Source organism: Heptranchias perlo, unplaced genomic scaffold (genome assembly GCF_035084215.1).
Source record: "Heptranchias perlo isolate sHepPer1 unplaced genomic scaffold, sHepPer1.hap1 HAP1_SCAFFOLD_170, whole genome shotgun sequence".
Lineage (NCBI taxonomy): Eukaryota > Metazoa > Chordata > Chondrichthyes > Hexanchiformes > Hexanchidae > Heptranchias > Heptranchias perlo.
In genome coordinates, this window is record NW_027138969.1 from 712,170 (window position 1) to 727,132 (window position 14,963).

The following is a 14,963-nucleotide window of genomic DNA, read 5'->3' on the forward strand; positions in this document are numbered from 1 at the left end:
CTCAGTATCCGGGTATGTTTACTGACACACATTACAACCTATGTCACTCAGTATCCGGGTATGTTTACTGACACACATTACAATCTGTGTCACTCAGTATCCGTGTATGTTTGCAGACGCACATGACAATCTGTGTCACTCAGTATCCGGGTATGTTTGCAGACGCACATTACAATCTGTGTCACTCAGTATCCGGGTATGTTTGCAGACGCACATTACAATCTGTGTCACTCAGTATCCGGGTATGTTTACTGACACACATTATAATCTGTGTCACTCAGTATCCGGGTATGTTTACTGACACACATTACAATCTGTGTCACTCAGTATCCGGGTATGTTTACTGACACACATTACAATCTGTGTCACTCAGTATCCGGGTATGTTCACTGATACACATTACAATCTGTGTCACTCAGTATCCGGGTATGTTTACTGACACACATTACAATCTGTGTCACTCAGTATCCGGGTATGTTTACTGATACACATTACAATCTGTGTCACTCAGTATCCGGGTATGTTTACTGATACACATTACAATCTGTGTCACTCAGTATCCGGGTATGTTTACTGACTCACATTACAATCTGTGTCACTGAGTATCCGGGTATGTTTACTGACTCACATTACAACCTGTGTCACTCAGTATCCGGGTATGTTTACTGACACACATTACAATCTGTGTCACTCAGTATCCGGGTATGTTTACTGATACATATTACAATCTGTGTCACTCAGTATCCGGATATGTTTACTGACACACATTACAATCTATGTCACTCAGTATCCGGGTATGTTTACTGATACACATTACAATCTGTGTCACTCAGTATCCGGATATGTTTACAGACACACATTACAATCTGTGTCACTCAGTATCCGGGTATGTTTACAGACACACATTACAATCTGTGTCACTCAGTATCCGGGTATGTTTACTGACACACATTACATCCTGTGTCACTCAGTATCCGGGTATGTTTGTTGACAAACATTAGATCCTGTGCCATTCAGCATCCGGGTATGTTTACTGACACATATTACAATCTGTGTCACTCAGTATCCGGGTTTTGTTTAGTGACACACATTACAATCTGTGTCACTCAGTATCTGCGTATGTTTACTGACACACATTTCAACCTGTGTCACTCAGTATCCGTGTATGTTTACTGACAAACATTACAATCTGTGTCACTCAGTATCCGGGTATGTTTTTTGTGACACACATTACAACCTGTGTCACTCAGTATCCGGGTATGTTTACTGACTGTGAAGGGAGAGAATGGCCCGAAGTCCCTCTGATGTGTTGAGAAAGGAGAGACGGGCCAGAAGTCCCTCTGACCGGCTGTGAAGGGAGAGACGGGCCAGAAGTCCCTCTGACCGGCTGTGAAGGGATAGACGGGCCAGAAGTCCCTCTGACCGGCTGTGAAGGGATAGACGGGCCAGAAGTCCCTCTGACCGGCTGTGAAGGGAGAGACGGGCCAGAAGTCCCTCTGATGGGCTGTGAAGGGAGAGACGAGCCGAAGTCCCTCTGACGGGCTGTGAAGGGAGATACGGGCCCGAAGTCCCTCTGATGTGTTGTGAAGGGAGAGACTGGCCGAAGTCCCTCTGACGGGCTGTGATCGGAGAGACGGGCCCGAAGTCCCACTGATGGGCTGTGAAGGGAGAGACGGGCCCGAAGTCCCACTGATGGGCTGTGAAGGGAGAGACGGGCCCGAAGTCCCACTGACGGGCTGTGATCGGAGAGACGGGCCCGAAGTCCCACTGATGGGCTGTGAAGGGAGAGACGGGCCCGAAGTCCCTCTGACCGGCTGTGAAGGGAGAGATGGGCCCGAAGTCCCTCTGACCGGCTGTGAAGGGAGAGATGGGCCCGAAGTCCCTCTGACCGGCTGTGAAGGGAGAGACGGGCCCGAAGTCCCTCTGATTGTTTTCGAAATACACTGAAGTGTTTATGAAAAGTTACAGAACACATTATGTGTATAAAATTCTCTGTTGTTCTCTTGGTACTGATGGCCGATGAAGGGAGAGACGGGCCCAAAGCCCATCTGATCCGCACTGACTCCGAGCTGCAGGTGAAATGAAATAAAGTTCAATCTGTAGCAGCGAGCGGTTGGAGAGAGTTCAAGGTCCAGAATCAAGGAGAACATTTCTGATACTGCCTTTGAATCTAATTTATATCAAATACTCCTTGAACTCTCTGCCGGGGGAATTTAGAACTGGGGATCGCTTGTGAAATCAGCCTAAAAATTAAAACACAAACCACCCGAAGTGGGGCTCGAACGATATGAAGGCATGGATCAACTGGGGAAACTGGGATTGTTCTCCTTGGAACAGAGAAGGGTGCGAAGAGATTTGATAGAGGTATTCAAAATCATGATGGGTCCAGACAGAGTAGATAGACAGAAACTGTTCTCATTAGCGGAAGGGTCAAGAACCAGAGGGCATAGATTTAAGGTGATTGGCAAAAAAACCAAAGGTAACCTGAGGAAAAACTTTTTTACACAGCGAGTGGTTAGGATCTGGAATGCACTGCCCGAGGGGGTGGTGGAGGCAGATTCAATCATGGCCTTCAAAAGGGAACTGGATAAGTACTTGAAAGGAAAAAATTGTGCAGGGCTACGGGGATAGGGCGGGGCAGTGTGACTAGTTGGATTGCTCTTGCACACAGCCAGCGCGAACTCGATAGGCCGAATGGCCTCTTTCCGTGCTGTAACCTTTCTATGAATCTATGATTGTGCCGGATCACTGCCAGCTGAGCAGAGCTAATATTGTACCATTTACTCTGCGGTCCGAAATCAGGCACATGAATCATATGAAGGAATGGAAATTGGCTTCACGGAAATCACAATTCTGTATCACAGACACGGCCCCGAAAGGCCCTAACGGAGGCCGCACTGGTTGTTGTTCGCTGTGACATGGAAGTTTCTGTAGCGAGCGAGGCCAGACTGTTTCTATGTTCATAGAATAAATGTCACACCTTTTATTTTGGAAAAGCAAAACAGTCGGGAGCAGCGGCTATTTTTATCACAGCCTGGTGCTTTTCGTTTTCTATCCGATGTATCTCGTTGCGTTACTTTCATCTTGATCGCAGAACCAGTCAGGGCGTTCCTGTGATAAACGGCCACAATTGCCTGTTATTGATAAATTATTTAACAACGGCTGCACCAGATTCCTGGTGTCAGAAGCACTGAACTTTTAATCACACTCTGAAGATACAATCTGTAAAATGATGACATTTCATCACATGCAAAGCACAAAAATCTGATTGAAGTTTTAATTCTCTCGATAACCATGTCAGTATCTTCAGTCTGAAATAGAAAGTTATCGGTCATTAATGGTGACTAAATCGATGATTCAACTACGAATAGGGTTTAATTAGCATCGTGTAATTAATTCAATAGGTTCATAACTCTTGTTAACGTTAATTCCCTGACTGGGAATCGATACACGTGGCGGTGAGAGCGCAAAATTTTAACCACCAGTCCATCGGGGAACTCCCAAGATTGCTCACGAGACAAAGTGGAACTGATGACATTTATTTTTCTTTCACTCTTTCGTGATTCATTGAGCTCTGTGTTTATTCTCAGGCCTCTTATCTCTCCCTTCTTTTCAGCTCCTGACTGCGGATATTCTTGTGGTTAAATATGAATAATATAGAATATCTCACAGCCCCAGTATATGTGCTCCTTCTCTGTACAGTTCTGTACAAAATCAAACTGTACGCAGATACCGACAGTGTCTCTCCCTCACCCCCGACAGAAGCAGCAGGAGGTGTCACCTTAAACTGCCAGTTGCTTCAAATGATTCACAATAGACCTGCGTTGCCTTGAAGTTTTTCCAAGAGCTGCATTCGGAGCGAGAATTTTGGAAAGAGAAACATGTCCATCAGCAGCTTGTGGGAGTATTTTACCTCACTTTCCATTTCATGTACATGCCTACTTGCACTTGGTGCTGTCATTGCCTGAACATCACCTTCTGTCGCGATAGTAGTTCGAACAGAAAATGCCATTTTTGTGCGAGCAGCTTGTCTGGTACGAAAATGACCTGAATTACAAAGATGCAAGTAGGAAAGGCCGCGTTGGTCTGCCTGTTCACAGCAAAGAATTTTCAGCGTTTCCTTGTGGTCTGGTGTTTAGGATTTGGCGCTTTCATCACCATGGCAACGGTTCGATTGTTGTCTGTCTCTACATCCGCATATGATCCACTCTACCATAAGTGGACTGTAATCAAATTGCTGATTTTTTCACTGCGAGGGTGAAGAGACATAAACGTGTGAATATTAGTTTCGAATTCATCAGCTGGGTTGCACCTTTGCTTCTCCCCCCGTCTCAGTCTTTCCATCTTTACCCTTCTCTGCTGGTTTTGCAGGTTCGATCATTCTTGGCCGTTCACGAAGCCTGAGAAGTCCATCAGGAGAAAACAGGGAGAGTCAAGAGACAGAAACACGGAGAGATTAAAGTATAGAAACAAATAGTATAAATGTCAAGTTGTGCGAACGAGCAGAATTTAGGATGGAGCTTGAGTGACATTCCTTCACGTGTCTTTCAATTTTGCAAGAGACCATTGGGCTCCGAATTAAAAGCGTCGTTGGTGATGGAGCATCTCTGTGAGGGAGTGAATGAGGTCCGTTTGTTTCAGTTCATATTTATTTGAGCATTGCTCAAACTTTAAAAACTATCGCTGCAAACAGGATTCGAACCTATGCAGGAAAATCCCACTGGATTTTTAAGTTCAACGCCTTAACCACTCGGCCATCGCAGCTGCAAACGTCTGTGATGCACGGCTGTAAATCAGAATGCGTAAGGTTATCACACGCGCTCTGTGACACTTTGTTCTCTCAGACAGGTTTCCGACTGGAAACTCAGAGTTTGTTCATGTGCTGACTTTGCTGTCTCAGTGATGGAATTCTCGTTTATCACGTGGGGTTTGAATTCAGGATTATTTTCATTCTCCATTCATAAGATCGCGTGAATTGGGATACTTTCACGCTCAGCTTCAATCTGCGCACCATTTTGAGACATTTTCCTTTCTCCACGTATGTTGCGTCGAAGCTGGGTAGGAAAACCACATTGCAAGTCCAACGCCTTAATCACTGGGTCATCGCAGCTGCAAGCGGCAAATCCGACAGGGCTGCAGATCAGAATGAGGAAGGTTATCACAGAAGAGCTCTGAGATTGTATGTTTTTTCAGATAGGTTTCTAACTGGACACATGCCGCTTGCTGCTATGCGGACTTTGTTATTTCAATGATAAAATGTGTGTTTTCCACGCGAGAGACCCGGGTTCGATGATCGCCCATGAGAGGAGCATTTTCATTCTCCATTCATGAGGACACGTGAATTGGGATCCATTTACATTCGGCTTCAATCTGAACACCATCTTGAGACATTTTACTTTCTCCATGTGTGTTGTCGTCGACAGAACCTCTGCATTCTGTCCTCCTCCATGCACTGGAATTAAGTCAATCCTGCCGACTGCACCGCTGACAAGATGTGAGAAGCCAATTTGTGATTTTGCACTAAAAATGGTAACACCGCATGGCTCGTCCGGGTTCTCTCACAAAACAATCAGCAAATGCCCAAAGACCCCAAGATCAACAAGCTACTGATCAGAGAGGGGTGCAACCAATGTAGAATTCGGTGCCACCCATAGCCGACCGGCCATCCTTCTGTACATCCTATCACATTTTATAATCCGATGTAGAGCAATGTCTAGTTGTATTCTAACTATTTCATATCAACAATATTAGCCTCTCTTTACCACATTCGTTTCGAATGTGCGACTTGTATTATCAAGTGAGACTTGGTTTTTAGACTGGGCTAAAAGTAGTGATGATTTCACTATGAGGACGAAGAGACATTAATGTGTGGACATTGGCTACGAATTCATCATCTGGGTTGGACCTTTCCTTTTCCTACTGTCTCAGTCTTTCTATCTTTACCCTTCTCTGCTGGTGTCGCAGTTTCGATCAGCCTTAACCGTTCAGGGAAGCCCGAAAAGTCCATCAGGGGAAAAGACAGAGGGACAGAAACAGGGAGAGAGAGAGATATAAAAGTATTTTTAAAAAGCCTGACTATCAAATGAGCAGAATTTGAAAAGGAGCTTTAGAGAGATAAAATCATAGAATCGGCCCATCGAGCCTATGCCTGCTCTTTTTAAGAACAATCCAGTTAGTCCCATTCCCCCGTTCTCTTCCCGTAGACCTGCAAATATTTTCTCTTCAAATACTTATCCAATTCCTTTTTGAAAGCCACGATTAAATCTGCTTCCACCACCCTTTCAGGAGATGCATTCCAGATTATAACTGCTCGCTGATTTAAAAAGGTTTTCCCTCATATCACCTTTGGTTCTTTTGTCAACCACCGTAAAACTGTTTCCGCTGGTTCTCGACCCTTCCGCCAATCGGATCAGTTTCTCTTTATTTACTTTATCTAAACCCGTCATAATTTTGAACACTTCTGTCAAATCTCCACTCAACCTTCTCTGCTATAAGGAGAAAAACCTCACCTTCTCCCGTCTATCCACGTAACTGAACTCCTTCATCCCTGGAACCATTCCAGTAAATCTTTTCTTCGCCCTCTCCAAGGCCTTCACATCCTTCCTAAAATGCAGTGCCCAGAATTGGACATAATTGGAATTGAGAGGTTTCCTTCAGGCATCTTGAAATTTTGCAAGAGACCATTGAGCTCCCGATTAAAAGGGTCTGCCGCGGTGGAGTATCGCTCTGAGAGATGCAAATACGGCCCGTTATCTCCAGTTCATATTTATTTGAGCATTGAACAAATTTGTGAATAATGGTGCCGCGAGCAGGGCTTGAATTTTCACCGAAATACCCCGTTGAGTTTCAGGTCTAACGACTTCTCCACTCCGCCATCACAAGCGATAATGGCTATTAATGCACGGCTGTAAATCAGAATGCGCAGAGTATTCAGAGGCTATTTGTGAAACTTTATGTTCTTTCAAACAGGTTTCCAATTGGACACAATTAGTCCGCTGTCATGTAGACGTTGTTATTTCACTGGTAGAATTCTTACCTGTCACCCGAGGGAACGGGGTTCGATTAAGGAGCATTTTTTTCTGCTCCTATGAGATCGCCTGACTTGCAATAAATTCACATTCAGCTTCAATCTGCTCACCGATGTGAGACATTTTACTTTCACCATGTGTGTTGCGTCGACAAACTCTGCATTCTGTACTCTGGACGTCAAACATGCTCGAGGATTAAATCAATCCTGCTTTCTGCAACGCTGAAAAGATGCAAGAAACAAATGAGAGAATCTCCACTGGAAATAGTGAAACAGGAGGGTTTATGGGATTTGAACCCGGAACGTCTCACATATCAAACAATGAAACGCCCAGAGGGGAAACTATAATCCTGAACCAAGGAGCCGTCAGTAACACAGCTCCAAAATTTCCCTGCGACCCACAACCGATCGCCTATCCATTCAGACCGCTTCTGTCCATCGAATCATCGAATGGTAACAGCACAGAAGGAGGATATTCGGCCCATCGAGCCCGTGGCGGCTCTTGGTAAGATGAATCCAGTTAGTCCCATTCCCCCGCTCTTTCCTCGTGGCCCTGCAATTTTTTTCCCTTCAAGTATTTATCCAATTCCTTTTTGAAAGCCACGACTGCTTCCACCATCGTTTCAGGCAGCACATTCCAGATCATAACTACTCGCTGCGTAAAAACTGTTTTACTCATTTCGCCTTTGGTTTCCTTTGCCAATCACCTTAAATCTGTGTCTTCTGGTTCTCGACCCTTCCGCCAATGGGAACAGCTTTTCTTTATTTACTTTACCTAAACCCTTCATGATTTTGAACACTTCTATCAAATCTCCTCTTGACGAACCGGATTCTTTTACCCTTAGTCTGGTTCAGTAAAAACTGAAGCGAATTCACCTTGAAAGTTCAACACAATTTTATTAGCTGTAACAGCTGACCTATTCTACAGAATCGACTTCAACTCTGTCAATCTCATAGAACAGGCAAAATTACATGCAGAGATCCAAACAATTATACATTTTCAGACAGGGGAGGGACATGATTATCAAAGGATTAACACCAATCATAAGCTGAGTCTGGTCAAGCCAGGCTGAGTGACATAATGGCCGACCACTCACAGGTATTGTGTATGCCAAGGAAAAGGGAGGCTTCCTTATCTCTGGCTCGGTATGTTTTTCGACCTTGTCTGAAAAGGGAGCTCCATTCATTACTGCAGCTGCATAAGACCCCCACACCAGAACTCAGCCCCATCTTATCTCTTCACTTGATTAACACAAGGTATGCTTATTCATAAAGGAAATTAATCACGTAAACAAGTCGTCAAAGAAGAAACTCATTGTTTCTACTTCTAGCTAGCAAAATGGGCTACTTATATTAACCCGTCGTTTACCACACTGCTACAGGCTATGGAGGTATCTCACTGAACTACTAAAAGCTTATATGCATTGAAAGTAGAGGGGGCACCCTTAGACATTCTCATCCCCCCCCCCCTTTTATCATTTTATGATAACGAATCCTTGCTCACTCAACAGTTCTGCCTGAGGGCAGAGGCTCATACTCGGATTTGGTTCATGGCTACCTTACAGACAATTTTGATGCTCAGAACAATTATGGCGAAAAGGAGTATTGCTGCAATTAGGATAACTAATCCATGCATTTGATACGCTCCCCATGAGTTACTGAAAAGCCAGTCTACCCAACCTTCTTCGGGGGTCTGGCGTAATTTTTCTACTTCGTTCCATATGTGCTCAGCCAGATTAGTTCTGTTTTCTGAGCTATCTGGTATATAAGTGCAGCACTCTGATCCAATCAGCGCACATGTTCCACCTTTTTCAGCCAACAGATAGTCTAGAGCCATGCGATTTTGCAAGGCCACTGTCCGAATGGCTATCATTTCAGCGCTAATGTCCTGCAGTGCGTCTGCTGTTTCATTAGCTGCCTGTTCTAAGACGGAAGCTATAAGCCAAATTTCCTTGATTGTCCTGCCCACCCCATACCCAGGGAATAAAATAGAGAAGTATATATGGTACCACATATCCCAAATAGCAGGACCCAGCCCAATTCTTGGGTAACCATGGATACGCCTTGTTGCCACATATGAAATACGTGCCGTTATGAGCGCCCCGGTTCTCCTCAGGTTGGTCAATTTCAACGACCATGGTTAGATCGCCCCTTAGTCCATTCTTATTCGATATAGTGAGGTAATTTGGCACCAAGATACTACCCCCTGGCGTCCGGGTCATATTTATTATATGGGCACACTTACTATCTCCCATTGGGATTCCTTTGGAATCATTACGTTGCAGACATAGTTTTCCCTGTGGGGTCCCAACTCCCACGATATTAGTTAAGGCAAGGAATGGGGGCTGTTCTGTACAATTATATGCCAGTTGATACCATCCCTTGAAACTGTCAGAATTGTACCCACCGTGAGGTAACATATCCTTTGGTTGTTCGACATGTTTGTTAGTGGAATCTCGGTTATATTGCCATGAAAGAGATTCACTCAAATTAAGAGGTATTGGTGTCAAAGGTATGCCTCCCTTGGAATGAATAGGGACATGGGAGCACACCCAGCAGGAGGACATGTTTAGGCGTTGGGCATAGAGATGAGACATGCAGAGGAAGGTATTCACATACAGTCCCCTGGACACCCGACCTACAGAGCGCCTGACCCTTTCGTTGGAACATGAATTTAGGGCTGGGGATTCACTTTCGTTTCTGTGACAGACAAAATCAAATTTGCATTCAGTCTGGTAACATGGTAAGTAATTGTTCATTTTCCGTCGTCCTCCCAACACCAATATCCGGTGGGGCTGCGCATGAGCCCGGTATATTCGCCCGTCCGGGTGACGTTCCATTTTCCAAATCCATCTGGGTCGTTATCGTTGCATCGAAGTACGTCTCCTTGGCATAGGTGGTAGGCCGGTTCCATTGACAGGTTCTCTATTTGGTCACTCCCCGGGTCAGCCAGAGTACGAGATAGGAGATCAATAGTAAGGCTTTCATGGCTGGTCTGGTCACGACACACCTGTATAGGGAAGATTTCTTGAAAGAAAAGAGAAGTTAGTATTTAAAATTTGAGACGTGGGACTGATAGTTTTACAGTGGTGGAGGTGAACCCACGCACTCTTTCCCTCCACTTTCACAGCGGTAGGGGTGGTGAGTAAGACTTGATAGGGCCCCTCCCAACGAGGTTCCAGTCGTTTCCTTGTCCAATTCCTGATTAATACGTACGTTCCGGGTTCGATTTTAGATTGACTGGCTATAGGAGGAAGTTCGACGTAGGCAGCTCGTACCCGAGAGTGGAGGCTTCTCAATGCCTTAGTTAATGACAAAATATAGTTAGTCATTTCTGTTGTCATATGGTGAAAGTGGACGGTCTTCGGAACGTTTTGGTTCCACGGGGTCTTGAGGGGTCTACCATATATAATTTCAGCAGGACTTAATCGCACTGCCCCAGCCGGGGTAGTACGGATCTGAAATAAGGCTACAGGAAGAAGTTTGAGCCAAGTTGTGCCAGTCTCAGCCTGCAGCTTAGCCAGTTTATTTTTCAAAGTCTGGTTAGCACGCTCAACCAACCCAGCGGCCTGTGGCCTGTAGGCACAATGTAGCTGTTGTTTAATGCCCATCTTGGTGCAGAATTCCTTGTTCACCTGACCTATAAAGTGAGGGCCATTATCTGAACTCAATTGATTTGGGATTCCGTATCTAGGGATGATCTCTTTCATCAGAACTTTTACAACAGTGGAGGCTTTGTTATCCGTTGTCGGATAGGCCTCTATCCATTTACTAAATACATCAACAATAACTAGAACATATTTATAACCCTGACATCTTTCCAACTCAATGTAGTCCATTTGGAGGGTCTCAAAGGGACCTTCAGGTAAAGGGGTTTTTCCCCTTTCGCAAGACACTGCCTTTCCAGGGTTGTGTTGCTGACAAATAAGGCAACGACTGCTGATGCCCTGGGCTAGGGCTTGCAACCTAGGATGCCACCAAGTGGCCAGCAGTGTGTCGCTAGCAGCTTTGGCCCCACAATGAGTTGCAAAGTGTACACATTCAATAACCCATAGTGCTAATTCATCCGACATACAAGTCTGCCCCGCAGGGGTGACCCACAATTTAGATACACAGTCATAAGTACAACCAAGTTGTTTCCACAATTGCTTATCACAGTCAGGAGCGTCCTCCTGTAATTTAATAACATCTTGGATGGTTGGCATTGGCTTTTCCGAGGGAGACCTGCTCTGGTTTGAGCTTTTAGTCTGACTCATCATTCTAGGGACAACCACCCTCTGTGTCTGGGACGCTTCCTTAGCTTCCTGATCAGCATATCTATTCCCTATATCTACTGGGGTCTGTCCTGTCGTGTGGGTGGAGCATTTTATAACTGAGATCTGTCTTGGTAGCATAAGGGCTTGTAACAAATCTGAGACTAACTTCTGATGGGAAATCTGTGTACCTGCAGAAGTCAGAAATCCTCTGTTTTTCCATAACTGTCCAAAATTATGAACTACCCCGAAAGCGTATCTCGAATCTGTATATATGTTAACTCTTTGGTCTTTTCCGAGGATACAAGCTCTTATCAGTGCAAACAGTTCCGCTTGTTGGGCAGAATATGGAAACTCAAAAGCAGCAGATTCGACAGTTTTACCGTCTTGATTCACTATTGCATATCCTGAAAGTTTCTCCCCAAAGGAACCAATAGAGGCACTCCCATCTACATACATGGTTAGGTCTGGATCCTTTATTGGGACATCAGACAGATCGTCTCTGACAGAGGTGTCTTCCTTAATTAAAGATAAACAATCATGTCCTGGATCAGTCTGTTCCATGGGTGGTTCTGTGAGAAAACATGCTGGGTTGATGGTAGTACAATGTTTAAATTGCAGTTTAGGATTATTCAGCAGATATATCTCATACTTATTTTGTCGAGCCATGGTAAGATGTTGAGTCTGCAGCTGGCCCAATAGTGCAGTTACCGAGTGTGAACTGTATACAGTGATGTCCTGTTGTAAAGTCAGATTGGCAGCCGACTGCAGGCTATTGTAAATGGCCGTTAAAATCTGAGTACAAACTGGATGTCCCAATGCTACCGGGTCTAACTTTGCAGAGTAGTACGCTACCGGTCTATGCTTGTCTCCACGCTTTTGAGTCAGAACAGCAGTCGAGCAATCAGTGAGGATAGTACAGTACAACTGAAAGGGTCTGTCGTACAGGGGTCTCCCCAATGCGGGTGCTTGTGACAAAGCTGCCTTTAATCTCTTGAATGCCCTTAAGGCGTCAGAATCTAGTTGAAATTCGCCCTCTGTGCTGGTGTATGGCGTTAATAATTTAGTGTCCATGGCGATATTAGGGATCCACTGTCTGCAATAGTTTACCATTCCCATCCACTGACGTACCTCCTTTGCAGTGCGAGGTACAGGGAATTGACAGATCGGTTCAATCCTGCTTCTTTCTAAGCCCCGCTCAGTTGCTGAGAGCAAGACACCAAGAAACTTAACCCTCTGTTGGCCCACCAGTACTTTCGACTGGGATACTATGTACCCTAGCGAGGATAAGTGATTTAGCAGTTGGGCAGTGTCCTTCCGGTTACTCTGCTCATCAGGGTTGGCTATCAACAGATCGTCCACATACTGGACGAGTGCAGACCCTTGTTTTAAAGTCAATGTCTGTAATTGCTCCTGTAAGCATCTAGAAAATAACGTTGGGGAGTTAACGAAGCCTTGTGGCAGTCGGGTCCAAGTATATTGCTGTCCCTTGTAAGTGAAGGCAAAAAGGTACTGACTTGATGGGTCTAGCGGTAAGGTGAAAAAGGCGTGTTGGAGATCGACTACTGCAAAGACTTTGGCTGTTGCAGGAACTTGAGCCAGAATATGGGCTGCGTTGGGTACTAGTGCATGTAGCGACTGTACAATTGCATTGATTGATCGTAAGTCCTGTACTAATCTGTACTGGTCTGGTTTCCCTGGCTTCGGGACTGCAAGGATGGGCGTGTTACACGGGGATTGACATTTGATCAAGATCCCTTGCTTTAACAACCCAGCGATCAGTTTGTCAATGCTTGGTATTGCCTGTTGCTTTAGTGGATATTGTTGAATAGAGGGTAATACCACATTTTCCTTCAGGGCCACATGAATAGGAGTCATCTTAACGCATCCTACCTGTGTGGGGTCCTCTGCCCACACTTGTGGATTAACATATTCTGGTTTTTCATTGCCCACATGGTGGCGCAATTGTGCCCTGTTAACCTTTGGTGTCTGGTAAAACAGAATAGTCCGGCCTCATGACAGGGTCTGTTTCTGTCGGTTATTTGGGTCAGCTTGTTCGACTGTCTGTTTTACCATGGGTCCTAAATCTTTCGCATGGTGCGGGTAATTCACCTCCCGGGTGATATGTGGGGCTCCCTTTATTTCAAAGGGCCCTGGATCCCATCGCATTGTTTTTGCAGCACCCCGAGTGATGTAACCTGTAATAGGTGCTTCCTTCCACAACTCTGAGGGGATCTCAACATACTCTGCTCTCCCTTCTGGTCCTGTAACCATAGCCCGGCGGATAACTTCCCATTCCGTTCCGATATAGCTTCGGTAAAAGTCCTCCAATTCTTGATTTCCCCCACTCATATCGTAAGCCACTGTTACATGAAGGGGATCCACATCCTTAAAATCTAGAGACCACCATTGTGGGGTGATGGAAACATAACACTGCCTTTTAGGGGCCCATGGTTTCACAGTCAGTCCTTCGTCCCCGCACTCAATGCTCAGGCGAAATGTACAGAGCAAGTCTCTCGCCATGAGGTTACAGTCTAATCCATTAGTAATTACAAATTGGTGTTTTACTGACTCATTTCCAAAATATACTTCCACTGGTTCAGATATCGGGTATTGGTTCACTTGTCCCTGAAAACCAGACAGACTCTGTTTTTCCCCGGACTCAGGGAGATTGAGCTCCGATCGGACAGATGACATAGTTGCTCCAGTGTCTACCAAGAATATATGTGGGTTTCCTTTAATCATCAGTGACAGAACGGGCTCCTGCTCTGACTGGATCCCGTTTACCACAAGGTGAGCTAGTCAATACTGGGGGAAGGGATTATTTTGGGAAAAGTCCGTATATCTTCCTCGTCCTCGATTCCCTTGCCAACCTCCTCTTTGCTGCCCTTGCATATGGCCCCCTCTTCCCTGTCTACGGGAGGGACATTCCTTGCTCCAGTGGCCCCGCTGACCACAATTGAAACAGCCATCTGACCCTGTCTGTCTCCCTCCTCCTCTTCTCGCTTCAGAATTACGTCTCGGGGGAACATAGGGTGGGCCATAATTAGGGGCGGTTGGTCCGTTAGGATGTGTAACATCTCCATTCCCTTCCCTGTCCACCCATCCTGGGACACAAGACTGAGGCTCCATCTGATATCCTGTTCTGTCTGGGACGTGTTTTGGCTCTTCATTTTTTACCACATACTCAGTTTTGACTCTAACCTGGGCTTGACCTTCCTGGTACTTATTATTCGTCCAGTAGTATTTCACTGCCCTATTCATCTGGGTGGGAGTATTCTCTGACCAGTTCATATTATTAGTCTTAACTGCTTGAGCAACCTGAATCGGTAGGCAGTTCAGTAGCATAGCGCAGTACTGTGGTGAATCTCTTCCCTCACGGTATGCTACATCCCCTGACTGATTCTGGTATATTTCAGAAAATCTTTCCAAATATTCGTCTGCTCCCTCGCCCTTTTTAGGCTTGGTATCTAGGATCTTAGTTATGTCAATTGGTTTTTGTAGAATAGCGCTAAGGGCAGCAAAAAGACGCCGCTGGTGCTCCTCATCGTTTGCTACCTGTTGCTCCAATGCGGCATAATTTTGAAAAGTCAAACGGCCCAGGAATTTGGTATGTTCAGCAGGGGTTAAAACTTGCTGTATTAGCGACCATAAGTCCCTTGATTCTGCATTATAGACGGAAA

At 45.3% G+C, this 14,963-nt stretch overlaps 1 non-coding gene across 1 annotated transcript; it reads right to left on the reverse strand.

Annotated features, from left to right (window-relative positions):
- Positions 1-4,681: 4,681 nt before the first annotated feature.
- On the reverse strand, positions 4,682-4,764 carry trnal-uaa (transfer RNA leucine (anticodon UAA)). The gene has a single exon. It is a non-coding gene; the product is annotated as a tRNA-Leu (tRNA).
- Positions 4,765-14,963: the final 10,199 nt, after the last annotated feature.